This window comes from Staurois parvus, unplaced genomic scaffold, assembly GCF_062004578.1.
Source record: "Staurois parvus isolate SC_StPar_1 unplaced genomic scaffold, SC_StPar_1.0 ptg000832l, whole genome shotgun sequence".
NCBI classification, from domain to species: domain Eukaryota; kingdom Metazoa; phylum Chordata; class Amphibia; order Anura; family Ranidae; genus Staurois; species Staurois parvus.
In genome coordinates, this window is record NW_028318628.1 from 4,582,312 (window position 1) to 4,591,227 (window position 8,916).

Here is an 8,916-nt window from a genome sequence, read left to right on the forward strand (position 1 = left end):
TCAAACATTTGTGAAGAATTCTGACCTTATTTTGCTTAATACAGTAATTTCCTATTATCTGGGATCATAGGAATAGGGATGCCCCTGAGGATGACTGGTGACGAAACATGTTGGGCAGAGCCTGGGTGACATAATCAATTAAGGATGAACTAGGAAGTGGCCTTTTTTTTAGAAGTGTATGTATACTGAACACTGGTAACCCTGAAAAAAACTTTTTTAAAGTCGCTTGACATCTTTGGTGCACAGAGTTAAAGTGCATTTATACATTTGAGTGGATATATCTGTGAAATTTGCTTTAATAAATGTTTTTAAAACAATAGCGCGCTATGGAGTTTTTATGTTTCTCATTACTCTGAGAACTAGATGAGAGAGCAGGCACCTTCTGGAGTTGGAGGCTGCTAGATTCCCTTGCTGACTACCTAATGTACATGTATGTTGGCTCTTCAAGTGGTTATACCACAGGCAGGCATCATCCTGGTATTTCAGTTGGCAATTCCCTTTTATGTAAAAGTAATGCTAGGTTTCTGCTGTTTGTTTACCATTACGGGCAAGAGAACGCTTCGGATTGGACAGCGAGCACAGAATAAAGCTGGAGGTTCCAGCAGCTTTCCATAGAGCTAATCATGGACCAGAATGTCCCCAATCATCTTTATGATATACGAAACTGGAAGCATTTAGTATCTAGTTACTTCCGGTTTCTGCTGTTTGTTTACCATTACCGGCAAGAGAAAGCTTCGGATTGGATCGATCCAAATTTGATCTGAAGCTTTCAAAGACAGAGGAGAGATATGAGGTCTATTAGATTACTCTTAATAAAGAGTAACTGTCATGGCCTATTGCTTTCAAAAAGGATGTTTTCATTCCTTGTGACAAAAATAAAAGTGATTTTTTAAAAATGTATAAAATAAATAAAAAATAATAACAAAGCCCCTGTGCTTGTACGCAAAAGACGAACTCATACATAGGTCACATACACAATAAGCGGTATTCGCACCACACATGTGAGATATCATCACGAATGTCAGAGCGAAATCAATAATTCTAGCACCAGACCTCCTGCGTAACTCTAAACTGATAACCTGTAAAGGCTTTCAAAGCATCACCTATGGAGAATTTTAAGTACCATAGTTTGTCACCATTCCATAAGAGTGCACAATTTTAAAGCGTGATATGTTAGGTATCTATTTACTCAATGTAATATCATCTTTTATTTTTTTACCAAACAATTGGGTATTATGATGTGTTTTTGTGCCTTAAAATTCATTAGTGTATTTTTTTGTTTTAAAAACCACTGCGCTAATACCGTGTGACATACAAAATTGCAACTCCAACCGTTTTATTCTCTAGAACCTCTGCTTAAAAATATCTAACATCTGGGGGTTCTAAGTAACTTTCTAGTAAAAAATACAGATTTTTAAATGTAAATTGGCCTGATTGGCCTGGTCTTAAAGTGGTTAAGGGGAACAAGAAATCATGTTTTGACCTGTTGGAACATATAGGTCAAAAAGAGAAGGTGAGACCGCACTTTGTGGTAGAGAGTTAATAAGGAACATCTAGTGTTTTGCGTCTGCACAGTGTGGACTGGATTAACAAAGACTCATGGAGGTACTGTTAAAAGAGTGATCATTAAAGACACATAGGGGGAGAATAACTAAAACTGGTGCACTCAGAACCTGGTGCAGCTGTGCATTGTAGCCAATCAGCTTCTAACTTCAGCTTGTTCAGTTAAAGTTTGGCAATAAAATCTGGAAGCTGATTGGTTTCTATGTAGATTTGCCCCAAATTTTGCACTCTCCAGTTATAGTAATTAACCCCCATAGAGACAATGTCAGGTACCGACTGGCGGTGGCTCTAGAGATCCACAGACCGGGATTCCCCAGGGCGTGGAGTCTAAGCCTCAGTCTGCTTATTCACCAGAGCCCCTGATGGTGGGGATGGACTTGGAGCAGGCTGAGACCAGGTTGCGGCCCCCGAGTACACCCACCTGCGGTAGAGGTGAGTGCCAGTGGTACATAGCGGATAAGAGCCTGCTGTGAAGAGGCGGAGCAGGCCTGGGCAGTAGCGGATGGACGGGTGACACCGTGCAGAGACAGCAAAGTCAGTCAGGCTGGGTCGGTAACAGCGGAGGCAGAGCGGTACAGAGCAGCAGGCTAAGAGTAATCGGGTCACAGGCCAGGTTCAGCAGCAGGAGGTCAGATAATCAGGAACAGGCAGAAGAATAGTCAAGACGAGCCAGGGGTCAGGGCAGGAGATGGTCAACAGCAATCAGGATCAGACTAGGTCAGCAACAAGGGAATCTCAGGAACAGAACGAGCAGGAACATCAGGAACAAGACCATACGGCAATGTGAGCATTGCAAGAGCTGGTTTAAAAAGCCCGCTCGGCGCCAACAGGCGTGCCTGGGTCCTACTGCCTACTCAGCGCTGTCATTGGTGACAGGCGCACCTGGGTCCTAGTGCCCGCCTGCCTGTATGTCTTGTCGGGATCCTACGCATGTGCAGATTCGTGCGCCGCGGCGATCTTCTCTTTACCTGACAGACACTTTTTCATTTTTATTTTGTTATTTTTTATGATATATGCTTTTTATTATCATATCATCGTATTGGAATATTGTATTGTGTTGGTATTAATGGGTGTATATGTATAAGCATTATTGGAAATGGCACAGGACTATTTTCCACATATAATTTCCTATGATTATCAGCTCAATCTGGTGGCCATGTTGTGCTATTTTTCCTGATTGAGGTATTTCAGGAAATATACTGCATTGTAACCCCTAGATGGCACTAACAATCATAGGAAATTCAACAAATTTTAAATAATTAGACCCCATAGTTTGATAGTCAGTAGGGGGGACTAACTAAAACAGATTTCATGTTATCATGAAAACAGAAGTCTATGTTGCCTCTGCAAATACATGTGTAAACCACACAAATGCATAAAGGCTCGTCTGTATCACACTGTTTTACAGACCATTCTACAAGTAAATTTACTTAGAAATTATTGTGTTTGTTGCAGTGTCAACAATTCTAATCTAGACAGAGTAAGAATCTGCATAACACAGAGGTACCTTGGCATACAATGCAGATTTCATACATACTGGCAACTGCATAGAGCTGAGACTTTTGTTTTATTATCAATTATTAAGTTAGCAGTGCTGCATACTAGGGAATCATGTATTGTTTATCTTCTTGCATAACAGCCACAGTATCTCTATGCAGAAACTGATGGAATGCAAAGTAAGCAGGTAATGCCATAGTCTGTGGGCTAAAAAGTAGCAAGGAACAAAGGATATAATACAAATATTAAAAAAGCAATACGTTTTTCAACCTTTGTCTTCATAGGCTGCACCTGACCTTGAAATAGCAGCAGACACTTGGTTGATTAAATAAATTGAAATGTCTACTCTGCTTGTCTCTATAGGTATATGTATTCAGGATACAGATCAGTACACAGATGTAAAAGAATGTTTTGACTCTGGGACACTAATCAACAGGTTTTTTTGGTGGTTGGTGGGTTAAAGCTGACTTTGGAAAATGTGTAGGGTGCGTCTGGAGCGGGAAGAGCTTGGCACTTGCATGTCTAGTGAATCACGTGATCAGCAAGGGAAAGAGGAGTGTGCACGTAAATGTTTGCACATGGCTGCAGAATATACAGTACCTAAAATGAATGGCGGGATTCACAAACCACACTATGATCTTCTTGTCCAGTGATTGGAAGATCTCTGCTCCAGGGATTGTTACCAGCTCGGCTGTGCAGGGCAACCAAATCTCTGACACTGGGATTTGGCCTACAAGCCAGAGGAAGTTAGGCACAGTGCACAGTGGGAGGAAACAATACGATTGAGGTAGTTTGCCACCAATACTCAGGACTAATTGTTACCATCCGTTCTTGGAGCAGGTGCAAACAGTGGGTGGAACTTCTTTTGAAATGACACCTCCGACCTTGCCATCCTGGGTGTTAAGAGTTGACTGGACCACGGGGACGGCTGTTGCTGAATCTGTCATTCATTACCATTACCACCAAGTCTGCTCCAGCTGCTGCTGCAGTGAGTACTGGGACCACCTCAGACACTGGCAAGATATTTCCTCATGGGATGCACGTAGCTACAGGCCTGCAGTGCCAAGTAACAGGACTACTTTTGCTTAGTCACAGTTAATGCCTCTTGAGGAACTGTCCACTCAGACGGATTACAGTGTTCAGTCAGATCAGATAACAGAAAGATGGGATTCAGTGTCTTTTGTAAATTAGTGGACAGATTAGAGTGTGACCCCCTTGCCAATAATCCCTGCCCTGAGGAGCCACCACTCATGAGCATTGTTTGGGTTGGCAATGATGTTCTTGGTGAAGTTTTTTCAATGTCCCTTTGCTCTAGACTGTCAGTGAACCTATGTTTGAAGCTCAGGAAGGTCTGGAATATTCATTTACATGGTCCTTGGAACAGTGTCTGCTTTATCAGAACAGTTAACCTTAGAAGTGTCTATAACAGCAGTATCTTTGCTAAATTGTATCCTCCTAAGTAGTATCCTCATCCACTCTTCTCCACCCCCCCCCCCCCCCCTCGAAAAAAAAAAATATTGAAGAAAGAAAGTCAACCAGTATGGCATCGTTGAAATGCTCAGGTATCAGGATGGAGAGCAGCAATAATCCTGTGCAGTCAGAAGCAGAATGGAAAGATGCCACTGATTTCTTTCTGAGAAGATTCTGATCTCTTTCTGAACTGCTTTAAATTGTTTTTGCATTCCTATTGATTTGTATGAGGGAAAAAGAGCACTAGCATATGGCCATGTACACAAGCCCACAGTTTTTTCTTTATCCCTTTTTCATACATCATTCCTTGAGTGTTATTTTTCTTTTTACAAGATGGCAATAAACTGCCATAGAAGCAATCACAGGATGCGTGGCGGGGCCTGACAAGAAAAAAAAAAAAGACCTTGAAAAGAGTTTCCAACCTTTTATCCACTCGATCCTCGATTAGCAGATTACCCTCTACAGGGTCGGTGAGCTTTTTGCTAGAACAAGAGATTGCAGGGTCCACAACAAGGATTGTCTAATTTTGCTTGAAGCTCTCCTTGACAGGATATTGCTGAGCAAAACCAAGAGCCTACAGGAAGGAACTATCCAAAAAAAGGATACTAGGGCCCTGTATATACAGATTACCACCCCCTGCAGAACTATATGCTCAGTCTGAGCAAGCAAGCCCTTCCGCTTGCACTTACAATCTGCCATTTGCAGTGAAAAAAGGTTTCGCCAGAGGGGTACTCACAACCTTTGCTATTCTAAAGAGGAAGGCCCTCTGTGCCAGATACTGTAGACTGCTAAGGAACTCAGGAAAGATGAGTATAATGCTGTGCCATAGTTGGAAGTTGGAAGCCACTGTTGCCTGCTGGAAGTGCATCAGGGAAAGGAAGAAGTGGCATGTGCATGCCTAATAGATTAACTGGGAGCAAACCCACATGGACACAGTAGCACTCCAGGACCTGAGGCTACCCTAACATGAGGCTGCACAGTCGCAGTAATACTGAAGGGCCCACGTACCCTAACAAAATTGGCACCACATTTAAATTTAATAAGAGGTCCTCATCTATGCCATCTCCTCTTCAAGGCCCTTTTTACCTTGGCAGGCCCCGCCATCCAACCTGCGCACCACCTATAACCTGGGTATAAGAGGACTGGCACCCTGGGCAGCATAAGAATGGGCTTCCGCCTGCACTTACCACATCTATTCTGGGTAGCAATAAGAGGCTCAGACCCCTTCCTGGCTTTGCCCTCCACGGTGGGCATACACTTGGAGGGGTTTTCAGGGACAGGGCTCCCTACAGTTAACAAAATGATGTGCCAAGGTGAATGCCCACGCAGGTCATATTCAGTCCAGTGGGGTCCAGGTACAGTCCCCCAAGGCTCAGCCAAGGAGTCACTCAATGCAAAAGCTGCAGAAAGAAGCCTCAGTGGCTGTTACAACCAGGAATCTTTACAGGAGAAAACATCTATAGGACAAAGGCAAGCTTCTCTTAGTAGACAGAAGACATCTATATTCTCAGGAAACTACAAAAAAACAAGGCTAGCTGATAGTGGGAGGGGTTACATAAGTGGATGTCCCTTCAACTTACTGGGCTACATATGGGAATGTCCCTGCAGCTTTCTTTTTTACCATTGTCTAGTTACAGTACATTATGGTAGCTGCAATATAACCCAAGGTTAAAAACTAAAGATGCTGTGTCTTGTACTGTACAACTAGAAAAATTATATTTATATGACGCAGAGCAGGCACAAAGACAAGTTTTGGATTTAATATTGTTGGCATGATAAAAATCAGTACATGAGGATACAATGTGGAATTACAGTAATCACAGCTTCAATTCTAATGCTAATCTATTTGCTATAATGTGTCTAGACCAGCCATTCTCAACAAGAGTTCCATAAAATCCTGGGGTTCCTCCAGAGGATCCTTGGGGTCCCTTGAGCGGCAGCTGCTTGTCCTCCCATTTGATGGTTTTAGCATAGTTCCTGGGCAAATGCCACTTGGCAAAGCTAGCTTCAAGACCCAAATTATCTTTTTAGCTGTCTGCAAGGGTGGCATTCTAACCACCGCTGTAATGCTTTCATTCTCTCTACTAACCACCAATGTAATTTTTCCTGTTGACCGTGATTATTGGTTTTGGTAAGTGTACCATGAGATCTTAACACTCATGTAGGAGTTCCTCTAGGTTAAAAAGCTTGAGAAAGGCTGGTCTAGACTGTTGGAATGGAGTAAACCTCAGCTCAGGGACCTTTGATGTGTCCATGCAGAAAAGTATCTGATATGAACACTACCTGTGTTGCAACCAGCTATTTATTTGGGTTACTTAAAGTGATATTAAACCTTCCTTTTTTTATAATTAAAATAGCAAACATGTCTATATTTACCTGCTCTGTGCAATGCTTATCCACAGAGCAGCCCTGATCCTCCTCTTCTGGGGTCCTCCACCAGCGCTCCTGGCCCCTCCTCTTCAGTGGGTGCCCCCATGGAAAGCTGCTTTCCATGGAGGCACCTGTGTAGGCTCACTCTCAAGCCGCCCTACCTACATCCATTGACCACCCCCCGCTCCTATGTCACAGCATTTGATTGACAGCAGTGGAAGACACTGGCTATTAATCTGCCCAAGGAGGAGGAATACAGTGGTGAGAGCCACTGCTCTCGTGCACATTGCTGGATTGGATCGGGCTCAGGTAAGAAAAAGGAGGGGAGTGGAGGGGGGAGCTGAAGCACAGAAGGTTTTTCACCACTTTCTGCTTCCCAGATCCACACCCAGCTTCTTTCCACCAGCGGCACATTGTATGGGGGAGCACTGTGATGTAAGAGAAGGTGGGGGACTCTTGACTACTGATGTAAGGGGGGATGAGCTACTCTGGACATCTAGTCTCTCAGATACAATCGGCCCTTTGAGGGCAACCATAATGCTGATGTGGCCCACAATGAAATTGAGTTTGACACCCCTGCAATAAAGAGACAGCTCAATTTACTTTCACATGATAACAAATGGCAGTCCAGTGACAATGGGAAGTAGGGGAATGGCCAGATCTGATAAATGTTGTCTTATAAGTGTGAGTCATACTTTTGAATCATGGTAACACACACATTATCATACGGTATGCTATGTGTACCAGTGCATTGCCATTACTTTGAGATAGCACCCCAATGTCAACACAGCTACAACTATACAGTAAACCACTGCTGTGCTTTACTGTGCGGCAGCTGTCCAGGTCCGTGTGAACAGGCCCTAAAAGTTAATTGCAGCTTTGCCTACACAGAAAAGTTGCCCGGCCCACCTGCCTCCTCTCTGATCTCTCCACCATTCACAGAATGTTTAATGTATAGCTATACATAACTGTTTTGCCTTTCATTTCTATTTTAAACTGAATGGGTTCTTTTATAGGGTGAGGGTTTACATATTCTTTAAAGTACCAGTTTCAGTTCAAGTTTGCATATACAATTTGTCTCCTAAAATGCCCATAGGTAGGGGGTGTATCTTGACCCCTGGAAGGCTTTGGCTTTCTATACATTTTTATAAATTTGAATCAATCCATATCTGCACTTTAACATCACTTGACTCCAGTTTTATATGAAAAAAGGTTACATTGCCAAAGTGAAGGAAAGGGCTCAAGTATAGTTAACTGTACACACTCCAGTGATGTCTGTGTAGGCTTTGTCTTCTTCCTGAAAGTTGCATTTAATGGAGATTATGGTGTATACATTCCTGTGTAATGTAATGTGATGGGGATTTCCTAATAAGGTTCTTTTGTTAGCAGGTTCTTTGCGATCCTAAGAATAGATTGGTGATATTAGATGTTGCCAAAATAAAATGTAAAAACAGGGTGGTTGGCTACAGAAAAAAAGCCCAATAATAGGCTGCACTGCTGATGGTATATATTACCAGAAATTCTTGACCTTTCTTTGTGTTAAAAGAGAAGTATTGTATTTTTTTTTTGTAATCATACTTATCTAAGTGGATGCAGCATCAGTCCAATGCTCCATCTGTCCCCGCCGGCTCTAAGGGTGAGAACTCAACGATCACATGACCACTGATCGCTCACAGCCGTTCTGAGCAGAGAGCGATGACTGTCAGTCACCGCTGTCTGTTCTGCGTCATCGCCAACCCACTCACTGAAATGCTGGGCTGTGGAGGGAGCACTGAAAGGCTGAGACAGGTGCCGCTCCAGACTCTGGGGTGGATCCTAACTTTTAAGTAAAGATCCTTCCCCATCCTGGACCAGTTGAGTGATAGCAGCCAACAGCGGACTTCAGCCCACTGTCAGCTGAAAACGGGTCATAGGCGTGCAGAACGAACTGCACTCCTGTGATCCACAAGAGAAATACAGCCAAAAGAGCTTTGGCTGTACTTCAACTTTAAATAAGAAATGCTTAACCTTGTGCTA